At 34.1% G+C, this 14,465-nt stretch overlaps 1 long non-coding RNA gene across 5 annotated transcripts; it reads left to right on the top strand.

Moving 5' to 3' along the window:
• The first annotated feature begins 1,745 nt into the window (after positions 1-1,745).
• LOC136024830 (uncharacterized) lies at positions 1,746-7,646 on the top strand. 5 transcript variants are annotated; one of them, XR_010616934.1, is made up of 3 exons: positions 1,746-1,805; positions 3,986-4,201; positions 7,427-7,646. It is a non-coding gene; the product is annotated as an uncharacterized LOC136024830 (long non-coding RNA). The 5 variants fall into 5 exon arrangements; XR_010616935.1 differs by having other exon boundaries at positions 1,779-1,858; XR_010616936.1 differs by lacking the exon at positions 1,746-1,805 and adding an exon at positions 1,831-1,848.
• The last annotated feature ends 6,819 nt before the right edge of the window (positions 7,647-14,465 follow it).

Raw genomic sequence — 14,465 nt, 5'->3', positions numbered from 1 at the left:
TTGTTCTTCTACAGTTAATTTCAAAACTCCCAGCTTAGTAAAGAGTGGTAATGCAAAACCTCACACTTTATGTTTTTGCGTCTAAGCATTTTATCAATTTATGGCTTAATTAGTCAGCTTACTACAATTTACCATTGGGGGGGGGGGGATTTTTGACGAAAATTTTAACAGAGGGGGATTTCCACCATGATTTGAAAAGCAATCAGAAATTAATTTTTTTATTTTCAAATGAAAGGTCGCTAAGAAACATTTTTCAGGCTGATTCGTTGACAAAATGTTGTTTGGGGATATTTTCAGCGAGAATGGAATTGTCCGGGGGAAATTGTCCTGTCGAGAGGGGGGGGGGTGTTTTGTATTTTAAGTGAGAGGCACTGTCCATGGAGGGATTTTCCGTGGGGTAAGGAATTTTCTATGTAAGGGTTCCCGATTTTTTTAAAACGATTGGAAACAAAAAAAAACAAATCAGTGAATGTAATGAGCAGTATGAAAACTTCGAACGAAAAAAATTATTACGTATGTGAGGGGCAATCGAGACTTTTCGTCCTAGTTCTTTAAGAACGACTTCTGAAACAAAAGAGTTATTTAATTAGAACAATAAGAATCTTTTTAAAAGCCCTTAAAATCTTGAGCGTGAAGAGCGAGGTTTTGAGGAAACGGGAAATTCCCCTATCTGTATACGTAATAATTTCTGTTTGTTTTGGATTTTGATGATGCTCCTTACCTTCAGTTGATTTTTTTCTAAATGTAATTTAAAAAGGGTTCAAAGGTAGGTTTTAGGAAGTCACAGTGAAGATTAAGAGCTAATATATCAATTATTAACAGAGCTAGCAAGGCAAAATAACAGAGGGCAGAAACCCTGTTAAATAAATTTGGCAGAATTGTGGGTTTTTCAGATGCCTGTCATTAAAACATTGATGCTGAAATATGTTTCTGTTTGCTCGCTGGATTACGCGCTCTTAGGCTTTTGGGCTCGTTCCCAAGATGTTTTTTACGTAATACCTTCTAACCACAATATTTAAGTGATTCACCAGATGAGGGGTCTCGTCAAAGGGGAGAGGGGAATAATACTTTATTACTGTTTGTCGGATATTTCAGCACAGACTTTATCCCTAACAATTTTCAGACGTAAAACAAGTCTTATGCAAAAATTGCCACCATTTGAGTGTTTTTTTTTTTAATCTAGAGCTAACCTTTAAAGATGCCACTTGCTGTCCGGAGCTAAAACAGTCAAAAGCAAATAAGAGTTCGATTTGTGGACGAAAGAGGAATGTTGGGGATTGCTTCCAACCTAACTTTTTATAAGTACACTGAGAACACACAGTAAAACACGTCTAATGAAGTATGGCACTGTGTTTGATATAGGGTTAAGATTATCACAGAGCATCTCCAAAAAAATTACGCGTAACCTCTCGATTAGCTTATAAATTACTTTCGTCTTGATGGAAAATCAGAAAAAATTGAATTCAAAAACTGGGCAAAGCAAAAATTATAATAGCAGGGAAATAAACATAAATACATTTTTAGGCCTAGGAAAAACTCTTACTCTTTCTTCTTCAAGTGGTTGATGGCCTGTTTTAAACACAGTGTCTTACATCAAAGTACCCGACACGTCTTATGTGTATGCGGTCTATCATTATCGTCCCCGACCTCACGCAATTTTGCTAAAGCAATAGCAAAATTTGGAGTTTTTGCCCTTTTGGCGATTTTCAGTCGAGATGTGATACCTTTTTGCCACGGCAACCGGCGTCCATATTAGATGGCGTAGAATGAATTCAATTTATGAAACAGAAGCTCGTTATTTTACAGTACTAACCTCCAATAAGCCTACATTCAATACAGATTATTATAGTTGATTACAGTAACTAATTGATAAATGCAGTTATTGTACTCTTATGAATTTCGTTTGGTTAAAATTCTAGAAAAGTTACTTTTCACTATCTTTAAAGAGGTTAGGTTAGGAAAATAGAACTTTCAGCAATTAATCTAAGGCTAGAAGTAGGCTATATTCCGGGAAGGCATTATCAAGCTATTATGTTAGCTCTCTTCTGATTTCTATGTCTTAGATATTTGCCCACTTTATTGTTTTGAATTTAGCCTTAGCAACATTATACCTTTATTTTCAGTTTCTTTCTCCCTGGTTTTAGTTCTGAAAATACAATTCCTGTTATTTGAATAGAATTTTAATCCATATCAAAAAGCTTTTTTCTAAATTTAGGAAATGTATTTGCAGATCTTTGAAATATCATAAACTGGGATTGAGCAAAGTTTTGAAGCTTAAAATATGTTTCTTGTAGACTAGCCCATGTCATTTGAGGGTAAGGTAATTGTTTAGTTTCATCACAAGCTGTCTAAACAGAAAACTGCTGAAAATGCTAATTCTAGAAGTACATCCATTTTTTAGTTTTCTAAAATCCATTTTTCAGCTTTCTAAAATCCTCCTTCAACAATCCAAAAATGCATAAAGTAGGCAGGGTTTTGAAGCCAAGAGAAAAGTTGGGGTTGTACAATATGAATGAAATTATATTTTAAATACTATTTCCACCCATCACTGGTGATTTCTGTATAGTAGTAAGTCAAAAGGTAATTAAAAACTTATGCATCCATTAAGGCTAAAATCCACTTTCACTTTCAAGTTTAAACTAGCCAGTGAATCAGAGTGATTAGTTACATATTACATTTACATTCTGTTAATTTCAAGAAATGCTGGTAAAATTCTAGTTAATTGACTTCTTGCTATCTTAGAAAGGGTTTAGGTTAGGATAATGAAACTTTCAGGGATGGTATTTTAAATTGCCCACCTCCACCCCTTCTCCCTCTAGAGGGCTCTGAAATTAGCCTACATGACAGGTCTATACCTATTGAAATTTTGAAAATACAACATCTTACCTCAATTTTCAGTTACTAGTTGCTTTTTCTCTGCCTTTAGTTCTTAAAATGCAATTTCTGTTATTTGAATAGAATTTTGAGCCAAATCAATGTTTTTTCTCAAAATTTAGGAAATGTATTTGCGTATCTTTTAAAACCTTATAAAATGGAATTGAGCAAAGTTATGAAGCTGAAAACAATTTACTTGTACTTCAATTAAGCAGAAGATCTATTTTGCAAGGTTTCACTTTTATAACACAAATATTTTAAAGGTCATCAAAGGTCAGAGTCCTCTAGAGGGAGAAGGAGTAGAGGTAGTTGCTTCAAAATACCTTCCCAGGACATACTTTAGTCTGTAGATTTATCCCTGAAAGTTTCATTTTCCTAACCTAAACCCTTTCTGAGATAGTAAGAAGTCAATTAACTAGAATTTTACCAAAATGCCTTCTGACTGAATAGATATTATACAGTTTTTCAGTTCAAGATTCAATTTGTTTGAAAAGATGCTTTGGCTATGGGAAGGCCTTGGTGAAACAAATTTGGTTGAATACTGAGGTAGTATTAGCTGTAGAGCAAAGCAAATTAGTCCATGAGCCCTGTAGGGCTCATTTATATTCCCTTTGTCCTGGTCGTCATTTTCTCTTTGAGATGCAAGCCTGTTTTCACGTTGTTCTTGTGATTCCTTGGCATGCTTTCTTTTCTTATTTTCTCTATTAGCTGCAAGCCTTTTGGCATTAACTCTTTAACCTTTTTATACTGAAATTTCTCTTTGAATTGCCCCCTTATATACTTATAATGATGTCATATACAAAGCCATATAGCTTTGTATGTCCACATTGTCATGTGTGGACAAACACACAAACATACAACTTATTTTTGTATATATATATATATATATATATATATATATATATATATATATATATATATATATATATATATATATATATATATATATATATATATATGTCAGTAATTTTGATAATATTTATTATTTTAGTATAGCCTTGTTCATTTATAAAATGGGCTATTAATAGTCAGGTCTTTCTGTAGGTTTGAGTGTGAAGTTGATCTGAGTTAAGATATAAAATCAATATATAACACAAGAGAACTTTTTCAGGTATTTTCCAAACAGAGGTAAAGCAGAAAGTGTTCCCCACTTAATGAACAAGTTTTCAAATTTGATTAGTGAATGTGTTGGTCTACTAGAAACTAATGAAGAACCCTAATGCAGGGACTTCAAGTATGTTTTCAGAACTTGACCAGGTTGATACACACCTTAAGGAAGTGAGGCACAATTTTCAGGTTTTGAAGGCCAAATTTTCAAATATGAAAGGTATAATTTTGTTGATTTTGTTGGAACCTCAATGTATTAATCAGGCAACGATTGTGTATTTGTAAAAAAAAATTCTTGATAACAACTCTATAATTTGTCTGAAAATGTGTATACTACCATTTCCCAGTGTGAATAAATGATCTAGGCAAGTCACACTTTTGGTAAAATTTCTTTCCCCTTCCCAAACCCTTCAATGTTTTTCATAAATTGTCCACTGACTGAAATAAGAAACCCCTCAAGATTGACAGCCTAGAATATAAGTAGGATAAGTTTTGAAACACAAATTTTTTTATTGACAAATTAGTTAATTCTGAGCTTTTAGAGGAGAACATTCCTATTTGATAACTGTGAGGTGAATTTTGGATTCTTAATTCCTTTGCATTAAATGCTATGCATTGCGCCAAAAACTATGCTTATAATTTGCGTTCCAGGGGGCCAAATATGCATAGATGCAATTATCGTTTGTTAATCAACACTGTTCTCAATAAGATAATTTTTCTCTCCCTGGAGTGAAAAGAAGATGTGGATTGGTCACAACTTTAAAAATTTATTTAGTTCCTTGATTCTGAATAAACATTTGTCATATGAATAATGTCAGAAGTGCCTAGATCCTAATGGTTTTACTTAGCAAATAAAATTAAATTGAAGTTGTTTTGCAAAAGAAATTAATAATTGTCTTTCGTTTTATCAAGTAAAGTTTGTTGTCCTTTGTCTTAAGCTAGTAGCTTCATGCAATATTTGCAGGATCAAGCAATGCCCAATTGCAAGATTTTTTATTGAATGATGGGGGAGAGTCAAGATAAAAGAAGCAAAAACCACAAATAGTCTAGCATTATCCCATTTGAATTAAACAACTAAAAATGTCTATAGTATCAGTTTCCACAAGCAACAATGCAATACAAGCAAAATAAACGTTTTGGCATGAGCTCAAAACTGAATGATGTGGGGAAATTTAGTAAGAGGTAGAAAGTGATGAATAATAAGATAGTAAAATAGGCTAGAGAGAATTTTATTTTAAAAAATTATAATAAAATACTAATTGCTCAAAAGAAAAATATTCCACTTAATTTCTGATCTATATCAACTTTATTTATCTCAATGAGAAATATTGTATTTTTTTTCTTCTGACATTACTCCCTTCCTGAGGTAAAAGTTTTTTTCTATCCTCAGTCAAATATTTCATTTTTTGAATTTATGTTACTGCATTCTTTTCAAAAATGGCATAGTCTGTAGAATAAGCTGTTAAAATAGCATATTTTATTTTAGTACTTTACTAGGTAAGAAAATATGGCAAATATTGTTTCCTGAACTAACCTGAGTTCAACTCATATAAATTTTATACTTCTTTGGCCCATCTGTGGTCCACAATCCATAAGAATGTATGTGCTACTTTGTGACTATGAGGTATACACCTCTTAGCTAAGATTTTTGAAAGGGGACGGGGAGAGATTCAAGCCTCTAGCCAAACTTTGGAAACTATATAACACGCACTTTCTTATTATGTAATAACCAAAAACGGATTTTGTTGCAATACTCCCTCCTCCCACTTGGAAATGCTATACTTGACTCAAAATAGGGCTAAAATTGGAGAAAGGGTGCAAATAAAAAAATGGAAGAGAATTTCTGTTGGCAGGCAAGTATGTGGCAGGGATTTTCTGTGATGTACAAGGAATATTCTTTGTGGGCTGCTACAAAAAAGAAGGTATACATAGACAATACAATGTTCCTCATATCATTCAATAAACAAGTTGTTTCAACCAAGATATAAAATATCATCTGGGTGAAAAAAACTTAACCTAGGAAAATCCCACCATATGAGGAAAAGCCTTACACCAGAAAGATTTTTCCATCTCAGGAAAATAAGTAGTACACCTGGAGAATTTTATCATCTGAGTAAAATAAGTGTTGGGGTTTCACCCCTGTTTTTTTCAGGTAAATGACCTGTTTTCGTTTCCATACCTACAATTGCTTAGATTTGCCTATAGTATGATTTTCAGTCCTACAATATGAATTAAAATCAGTAACCAATTAGTGCAAATTTTTTGGTGAAAATGTTTTTATGCATGGAAACCAAAAGCTTTGCATTTGCTACAAATAGCTACAAAGGGCCATGGGAACTAGTCTGTTGTATTGGCAAAATGAGGATGTTCATGGACTTTTTACTGACAAAGATCGGTATTTTGGCAAATATTGGTGGAAATGCTGTAAAATAGCAGAAGTTCAATTTTTTATACCATTTTTTTTACCCATTACTGAAAATAAAATATGTTATTTTTTCCCGTAGGGCACAGGGGCTAGGCTGAAGTCAGTCAGAGTGATCATTACAAACCTATTAGTTGGGTTGAGAAACTTGCTTGAATTTCCAGACTACTGTACATCTCTCTTTTAGTCTGAAACAGACTATGTTGATTTACCTAGTGCCAAACGCTCTAGCTGACGTTGTATAAATCACCAATTTCCTGTATTTTGTTATTGGATTAAAATTGACTGAAAAATCTCTGAAAGCTGAAATTATCAATGCAAAGAGAGTTCTTTCAAACGGTTTCAGAAAATGCAAGTGCTGGCAAAACCAGAGGAAGATTTGTTAAAATTTTTTTGAGGAATCGCTTACTTATGATGAACTTCTGTCAAACAACAAATATGGTTCTGTTCCAATTTCTAGGGCAATGATGAAAGAAAGGGCCATGTGACAGGGACACGTTCTATGGTTGAAGGATGGCAGATTGCCAACGATTGTTCGTTTTGGCCATCCATAAGGGGTCTTTGTTCTTGAATAAAATGGCAAGAGGTAACAAGAAAGAATTTCATGGGACGGGGTAAAGTTTGAAGCTTTGAATAAATTATGGTAGAGGAAAAGGCAGAAGTGTTGGCCTCAGGATGCTTAGTGCTGCAGTCAGTTTTTTGTCATAGTTGTAGCAGTATTGACTCAAGTAAATATAAAAAATAATAACTGCTCTTCGGTTTTTTTGCGTATTTTTTCCTTTAATGTCAAACCCTCTTAATATATTTATAATTTTTCAGTTCTGTTAAACTTCGAGCAAATCTGAGCAAGCAAACGGCTTTTACTATCGTAAAAGAAGGACTTCAAAAGCAATGAGTTATAACGAAAAGGAATGTAACTTCTACTGTTTCTGTCTCTTTCTTATAAAAAAAGAAATATCTTCTGTCCTCCAGCTATTTAAAAGTTGGCCCGGAAAATTTTTCTTCATTCTATTTCTTTTGTAGGTGAAGTTGGTTTGCAACTCCTAGCGATCTCTTCGTGTTTTGTTCTCTCGGACTTAAGTGAATCAAAAATTGTGTTGAAAGAATCTCGACAGATTCTAGGTGAGTCTGATATTGGTAACAGTACTGTTCAACAGTCTTGATTTATACACCTTACAATGAATTTCTTACGTTTATGTTACGTTTTATACACTTTGAATTAAAAAGCTACATTTCGACTTAATTATCTTGCCTTTGTATCAGATGTTCAAAACATTATGGAAATCAGTACTTTACTGTGATAAGATATCTTTTGTTGCTAAAAAAGGACATTTGATATTTTAATATCTGTTTGAATAGTCCCTGTTCTGACATTCTATGACCACTGACTCGGTATGGTTAATCCCTGTCAAAAATACCGTATCCTTGACTCTTCTTGGAAAAAATTCAAAATTTGGTATTTTTGGTTGTAGTCAGTGGTGTTGATCCCCTAAAATTACAGGGGGGGGGGGGGGGGGGCAAAATATATTTTTGATTATCAGAGAGGGGAATTTTTTTTTATTTTCTAATGAAAGTACCTAGAAAGGTACCTGTATACAAAAAAAAGGTAATTTTCAAAATATAGGGAGGGGAATCTAGGCGGGAGAATGCCCCTCCATCCCTGGTTACACTTCTAGTATAATTATAAAACGCAATGTAGCTTCTTCTCACACCCAATTTTTGGAAGTTTCACTCATTACTCTCTCCCATATAGGTCTACTTTCCTTAAGATCCTTTCTTATAACCTTTTATTGTGAGAAACAGTATGCAAAAGTATGGAAAAAGAAGACAAGTCGGAACAAATTGACAAGTTCGCCCTCCTTTTTTTTTTTTTACAATATCTTTCAGCCAGCTACCAAAATAAGAACCAAGAATGCCAAAAATTCCAAGAACCAAAAAACAAAATGAGACCTTAAGAAGTGATATTTTGCAACAACATAAGAAAAAGTTATCTCAAGGCTTTTAACTAATTTTTACATATATGAATATTTCCATAATTTTCAAATATTTTCCATCTTTTTGCTGATCGGATGATAAATTAGAAACTTATTTTTCAAAATCCAGGTGAGGATCTAGGCGGGGGAATGCCCCTTCATCAAAATTGACACAACTAGTTACACTTCTATTATTACTACTAAAAACTCAATGCAGTTTCTCCACCCCACCATATTTCAAGTTTCACTCTTTACTCTCTCCCATGTAGAAAGAACAGAATGCGTCCTATATTATCATAAGGATTTTAACCAGATTTTACATCAATATATGAATATTTCCATAATTTTCATATATTTTCCCTCTTTTTTTGCTGATCAGATCATACTAAAAAGCGTATTCTTAAAATCCAGGGGAGTTGACTTATTTCATGTTTCACTCCTTACTCTCTCCCATGTAGAAAGAACAGAATATTTCTATATTATCATAAGGCTTTTAACAAATTTTTACATCAATATATGAATATTTCCATAATTTTCATATATTTACCCTCTTTTTTTGTTTGATCAGATGATAAAAAAAATGTATTTGTCAAACTCCAGGGGATTTGACCTGTTTCAAGATTCACTCCTCATTTCAAGATTCGTATTCCCATATTATCATATGTCTTTTAACCAATTTTTACATCAATATATGAATATTTCCATTTTGATATATTTCCCCTCTTGTTTGCTGATCAGATGATAATAAAAAACGTATATTCAAAATTAAGGGGAATTGACCTATTTCAAGTTTCACTCCTTACCCTCACCCATGTAGAAAGAACAGAATATTTCCATATTATCATAAGGCTTTTAACCTATTTTTACTTCAATAAATGAATATTTCCATAATTTTCGTATATTTCCCCTCTTTTTTGCTGATCAGATGATAAAAAAAACGTATTTTTCAAACTCCTGGGGATTTGACCTATTTCAAGATTCACTCCTTACCCTCTTCTATGTAGAAAGAACAGAATATTTCCATATTATCATATGTCTTTTAACCAATTTTTACATCAATGTATGAATATTTCCATTTCCATATATTTCCCCTCTTTTTTGCTGATCAGTCATTTGACAAGTCCTGAAGTTATTACGAAAGAATAAAAAAAGTATTCTCGAAATCCAGAGGATTTGACCTATTTCAAGATTCACTCCTTACCCTCTCCCATGTAGAAAAGACAGAATATTTCCATATTATCATAAGGCTTTTAACCAATTTTTACATCAATATACGAATTTCCATAATTTTCATAATTTACCCTCTCTTTTTCTGATCAGATGATAACATATAATAAACGTATAATAATAAAAAACGTATTTTTCGAAATCCAGGGGATTTGACCTATTTCATGTTTCATTCTTTATCCTCTCCCATGTAGAAGTAACAGAACAGTCAAAATTACTTTTTGTGACCATCGCCCATTTCGGGGACAACTTACTTTTCATTTGTCCACTTATGGATGGTCAAAAACCACAATATTTGATTATCTGTCATCCGTAAAAGGTGACCTATCCATCTTAACTATCCTTTCATCATTTTTCTAGGAGTAGGATCAAACAGCATTTTTATCAAGCTTACTGTTTGATATACAGTCAATCAGGCGAGTTCCTAAACCTATCCCTAGACAATTCCTCTAGAAAATATTTAATAAATCTTTCTCAGCGTTTCAAAGCACCCATGTTTCAGAGTTCTGCTTGACTAAGGTCATGGACATGGCTTCCAATAACCTAATCTTAGTTCGCAAATTTTCATCTTCCTATTCTTTCAAACTTGTTTTCAGCTGTGAAAAACTTACCTGTGCATTGGCCGCCCTACTTTTTGCATCTTCACTGCGTCCATCTTCTTTGCTAATAGTAGGGGAGACCGGGGTTATCTCAGACAGCTGTTTTTGGGAAGCTATGTCCTGGAGCCTATTTGACCGATTGGTTACTTCGAAGGCTCGAGCTCCTTGTTTTGCCCTGAAGTTTCCTTGGTCCATTGTTAGTATTTTTCTTCTTTAAACACATCTGAAAATTCATTATTTCCATTTTTGATCACTGTCCGAGTTCACCCCACGTAGTGGGGAGACTTTGGACATTCATAGGGATGAATTTGGATATATTAAGTATGGCTTTTATTTATTCAAATATGGACCCAGATGGACATCTAATTGAATATAGAAGTAAAAAGATACATTCAGTCGAGCTAATAAACGACTAAAAACACAAAACTACATACTTGAGATTGTGTTTTAACGACTGTTGTAGGACGAGATTACATTTGAACGCGTGACCACGTTTTGATCTCTTGTACATAATTTGTTATAAAATTCGTCTGGTTCTACCAGCGCCTTTTGGTAGAGGCTGTCTGGGAGTCTTGAGTTGTTTTTAGTGTTCCGATCGTTTTTTAGGCTTTATAATCACGCTTGCTCATCTTTCTCTTTGCTATCTGCCTGTCCTTCAGTTGACTTTTTTTCTGGAGTAGCAGTCAATATTCTAGTTTTACCTGTCAAATGGTTTCCACGACCTGTTGTCAGTGTCCCATCAGCTCTTTGGAGTGGCCTAAGCAATTCTAGAGAAACCAAACTTGACTTTTAGCAGTGAGATTGTTGGTATCTTGATCCGGCGATTTTGAAGTAGATTCGTCAACTAATCTACTTCTGGAAAAAATGTCAAAGAAAGCAACTTCCGCGGAAATGTCACGACTGAAAGGATACACACTGGTAGACTTGTCTAATGCAATTATGTTTCAAGCGAAAATATCTTTCGAATCACAAGAGAGCTGTACTACTTTGTAAGTAGATATGTGTTTACCCAGATTTAGATAAAGACATTATTTCATTTTTCTTCTTTTTTTAGTTCCTACTAAATAGGTTTGAAGCCTCAAACCTTCGAAGTTTGCATCTTGTGTGATCTGTGGGGTCTAAAGGTAAGCATTTTCATGCCAAACCTTTTACACAGGTCGACCGAGCTTGGTCTAAGTGGCTTTCAATGGTTGTCTAGGAGAAAAATAGTTGGATTTCTCTTTTCCGTCTTTTTTACAAAACGCTCCATTGTTGTAAAAGTAGGTCCCTGTTCCTCGATCCACTTGAGTGGGCTGGTCCGAATGTGCTGAAAGGAGTGCTGCGTATTATACGTTGCATAAAGTGCCTCAAAATATTCTACAAACAATCTTTCTAACTCAGGACTAAACACTTTCCTTTTGAGGTCTTTTTTGTCAAATTAAAGTGATAGCCATCACTTTAACAGCCACTGCTGGATAATGGAGAAGGGGGATACGTCTGCAATTGCTATTGATCTTTGAAAATAGTCATTTAAGGTTGTCCTTAATACCAAATTCTTCCACAGCTGTCATGTGATTCGTCAAAAATGACGGCTTTGGCTACCATCTTTATACATTCCATAATGTGGCAACTTGGCACCTTGCACCTATAACGTCTTTGCACTGCTGTGAATTTCTATTAAAGATTTCTCTTTAAAAAGTAAAATAAAACAAAAACATTCAAATGAAGCCAGTAGGGAGATACGCTTGAGTTATAGGCTTCCTGTTGTGAAAAAAAAAACAAAAACAGATTCATCTGACGAGCCAACGCCAAAGAAGCAAGTGGGTGGCAAGAACTTGTGAACCTTAAAAGTAATTGGCTAGCGTATATGTATAGCAGTATATGTGCCCGAAATAACCCTACTGTGATTGTAGACGGTTGGTCATAAGTTCTGAACAAACCAGAACAGATGGCAGTGTTCTGCAAAACAGAAATAACCCTAAGAATATCTAACTTGTATAAGCGATTTAGTCTCCTTAAGGTTAATTTTCAACCTAAAACTAGCGTTATTAATCCACGAGTGGACACTTGGTCGGCACAACCGACCTTTTTTGTTAAGACACGCTTTTCTTCTCTCAATAGTTTATCTGCAGTATCGCTTTTTCAAATAAGCATCATCATGCCACGTGATTTACTTACTCATTTTTCGTTGTATCAGAAACAAATATCTTAATATTTTTAAAATCCTTTTTGATACTGTATTTAACCCCTCCTCGCAAAATAAATCTTCTTTTTCTTCCAAAATGTTGAGAATATTTTCATTCTTCTGTATATGATTTCCTACTACTTTATCATAGTTTAAACTCATTCTCAAAATGCATTTCTCATCCCTCTTTAACACTTCCATTGTCATTTATTCCAGTGCCCCGCTAGTGGTGAAGATAAAAACGAGAATAGAAAAAACAGGAGAAAAAATAACAGAGATATGGTGCCCATGCAAAAAAATGATTTCCGTTTTTGTTCAAGCTGGGGACTGTGACTTTCCTGTATGCGATTTTTGACAATGACGATTCCAATGGTGTAGTTTAACTTTTCATTCAACACTATTTTCGAGTGTTTTCAGGCTATCTTTCGAAATTCCAATAAATTCGTTTTACCAGATCGGAGTTACCATTCATGAATTAGCTTTAAACGACAGTTTTTTTTAAAGTGTTTTGAATTGTTGGTTACAATGGGCCGCAGTTCGTTCTTTACTAGGTTGCGGCTATCACTGCTACCATGATTGAGGCTCCATTCCTGTCTTTAACTTGGACACGTCCAGACTGACTACTTCTTCTTAGTTTCTGAACTATGAAAGTAATGGAATGTCTCATCATTATGCCATCTGGCTGCATCTTCCTGATTCTTGGTAATTTATATCCATGAATTCATTTCACATATCCTTAATTTGCATTTCAATGTCTTCTCAATTTCTATTACTTTTCTTTTGTTCACGTAAGACCTATTGCTCTAAAACTTGGAGAATTGAACTCACTGGTTTAAAGCTCTTGGACTCGTAGAAGCTAATGGTGCAATTTTCAATAGGATCGTCCCCTTTTTTTCTAAAATAGTGCATATGTTTCCATGCTAATAACTTAATGTGCAATTTGAAACTTATTAGTCTTATAGATTTGGAATGACGACGAAATGCTGATTCCTTGATTTAATAGTACCAAATTTATGTCTTATCAGTTTGTATTGAAAAGTTATTCCTTACTTACCGTTAATTACCGTGAACCATTTCGTCTTTGAAGCTCCTTTTTACCAGCCAGACCTTTTGTAGGAGGTGGCAAGTAAAGGGTCACCCAGACACGTTTTATCGAATAACAAGTGTTTTAATGGTTAACCGAAATGGTTATTTTTAATGGTTAACCGTTACTGGCTACTGATATCGGGCATGTACCCAAGAGGGATGTAGGTTAGCCCCCCCCCTACTCCACACTTTCTAGGGAAATTCTTATACGCTTGATATAATTAATGCATTTTTTCGAATCCGTACCACCTCTTCCTTCTGAAACATGTCTAACTAATAAAGAAAAATGTCTAAAATAAAAAGCCGTACAATTTAGTTTTAAAGTGTTTTGACGAAGAAATTTCTAAAGAGGCATAACCCCTTTGCTTGTCCATCCTCTTACGTGGTAGCGATGCCCAATTTAATAAAAGAAAAAAAAAGCTTGAAATACTGTAGCAAAAAAAAAAAATGCAGATGTTTTCGGTCATATTAAAAGAAAAAGAAATATACCCACAGACACTTTTACAGACTAGCATTTTATGGTTCTTGATGGTTTTAGCATTCTTTTATGGTTTTTGAGAAAGCTGTCTTGCGTTCACGAAAAAGCTGCAAATACTTGTAAAATATAGAGGAGGTTTCAAAAATACAACTTTGTTTTCTAGATACAATACCTGCAATAAAAACATTCGGAATAATTGGCAAATCAAACTGTGACACGGCCAAGTATCAAAAAGCTCGTGGTAACAAACTGCAAGTAAAGAGCGACCCGGCGCAATGGTACCCGAAACTCTAAAAATCGGAATTTTCATACCAAAAGATATATCAAAAGAATTGGCTTACTATGCTGATTCTACATTAGATTAAGCGTCACCATCAGTGTAAATCACACCATCTGCTTAAGAGTGTCAGAGAACCCTGCTTTAGAGTTTTCAAGTTTCTATCTGCAAAAATGTGTAATTCTGTATTTTTTTGCCAGAAGAAATGTTTATTTGTTTCCTTTTTGTCTTCCCAGGGCTGATCGTATTGAATCAGTG

This window comes from Artemia franciscana, chromosome 3 (genome assembly GCF_032884065.1).
Source record: "Artemia franciscana chromosome 3, ASM3288406v1, whole genome shotgun sequence".
Taxonomy (NCBI): domain Eukaryota; kingdom Metazoa; phylum Arthropoda; class Branchiopoda; order Anostraca; family Artemiidae; genus Artemia; species Artemia franciscana.
The sequence above is the reverse complement of the archived record's forward strand: the minus strand, read 5'-3'. Positions and strand labels throughout refer to the sequence as shown.